Genomic DNA, 1,968 nt, shown 5'->3' on the forward strand with positions numbered 1-1,968 from the left:
AAGAAAAATGACATTGTTCACATGTACGGTATTATTCACATGTACGGTACTGTCTACGTTACTATTCACGACACTGTTCACATAGACGGATCGATGATGTGGCATTGACCATTGATGTGGCATTGACTGATGAGGTGTCATGATCTTGTTGGTCTAAAATTCTTATGAACTGTTGATGGTGATGTGGCAGCATATTAGTGGACCAAAACTTGCGCGTACGGTACATGTATTACACAGGATTATTTTCAACCAAACCGCGTTACTGTTCAAAGCCGGGTCAAACTGTGTTACTATTCACCCATGTGGTCAAACCGCGTACTGTTGACTGATGACGTGGCGCAATCCTGAGCGTCCAAATTGTTTTTAATCCGATGACCATGATTTACTCAATGTATCTATAAAAAGAGGGCCTCCCCCCCTAATTTGATATCTCTGAATCCATTTTTGGACTCCATTTTCTGTAATTCTCTCTCCATCTTGTATTTTCTACGTATTTTAATAAATTCCCATTTTGCGCTTAGTTCAATTATGAGTAGCTAATTTTCTTTCAAACTTGGGTTGAAGGTGAAGTCTCAACATGTGTCATAGGCTTTATTTGGTAAATTTACTTTCTCTTCCCTTTTAATTCCAATTTTAGGATAATTTAAATCACTTCCACCACAAATCCAACCACCCATTTACAAAATTAATTCGACACACAATTAAAATTCACCTCCTCGTGGGATCGACACTTGTCACCATTAGTCTATACTACAATAGATTCGTGCGCTTGCGAGTTCAATAAAATTTGCACAACAAGTTTTTGGCGCCGTTGCCGGGGAGATAAGTAATTTTAATTCATAGAATTAATTTTTGAATAGTTTCATTTAATTGTTTTCTTGTATTTTTTTTCTAAAAAAAAAGAAAAAAAAGAAAAAAAAAGGTGAATCTACATTTAAAGGTTAGTATTTCTTTTCTTTTTCTCTTCTTTAAAATTTTGTAATTTAATTTTCAATTTATTTTTCTTTGTAAATTTTTTTTGTTTATCTTATTAATTTATTTTTAGTTAATTTATTTTCACATATTTTTTTTAGTGTGTTTTTATAGTAAGGTTGTAACAGCGTAATAAGGTTAGTATCGTAATTTCTCATTTTTCTTTATTTTTATTTGTTTTGTTCCCATTTATTTTTGTGTTCCTTGCATGCATGGTCGTAGGTCATTATTTCCTAATCTTGAACCTATAGACCTTGAATTAGAAAAAACACTTCGCACACACAAACACGTTAAAAATAAAATGGATTTACAAGCACCACAGGAGAGGCCATTTAAAGACTATTTTAGTCCCTTAGCTAATTTGAGCACATCATGTATAAGATACCCAAATGTAGCTGCTAGGAGTTTTGAACTAAAATCTAGTGTGCTAAATTGTCTCCCAACATTCTATGACCTAGAAAATGAGGACTCATATAATCATTTGAATGATTTTCATGCTATTTGTCAAACATTTAAATATGAGAATTTTTCAGATGATGATGTAAAACTTAGACTATTCCCATTTTCTTTAAAGGATAGAGCTCGTTCATGGCTTAATACATTGCCTGCTAATAGCATTGCATCATGGGAACAAATGGTAACTAAATTTTTGAATAAATATTTCCCAGTACATAAAACCAATGCTATTCGCAGGGAAATCTCAGAGTTTACACAGAGAGAAGACGAGCAATTTTTCGAAACATGGGAGCGATTCAATGGGCTACTCTTGAAGTGTCCACATCATGGGTACGAGAAATGACACCAATGCCAATACTTTTTTGAGGGATTTATTGCCGAATGTGCAAGAATGGCTAATGGCAACAAGTGGAGGAGAGCTAATGTCAAAAAGTGCATCAGAAATTTGGGAATTCTTCCAGCGACAAGCAGATAATTCCCAATAACGGAGTCGATCACTCAGGAATACTAGAAGAATTAAGGGAGTAAATGAGGTTCAAA

The 1,968-nt window shown here is 34.0% G+C and overlaps 1 non-coding gene across 1 annotated transcript; it reads right to left on the reverse strand.

Moving 5' to 3' along the window:
- Positions 1-1,657: 1,657 nt before the first annotated feature.
- On the reverse strand, positions 1,658-1,761 carry LOC127901583 (small nucleolar RNA R71). Its single transcript, XR_008053827.1, has one exon. It is a non-coding gene; the product is annotated as a small nucleolar RNA R71 (small nucleolar RNA).
- Positions 1,762-1,968: the final 207 nt, after the last annotated feature.

The sequence above is a fragment of the Citrus sinensis genome, chromosome 3 (assembly GCF_022201045.2).
Source record: "Citrus sinensis cultivar Valencia sweet orange chromosome 3, DVS_A1.0, whole genome shotgun sequence".
Classification (NCBI taxonomy): Eukaryota; Viridiplantae; Streptophyta; class Magnoliopsida; order Sapindales; family Rutaceae; genus Citrus; species Citrus sinensis.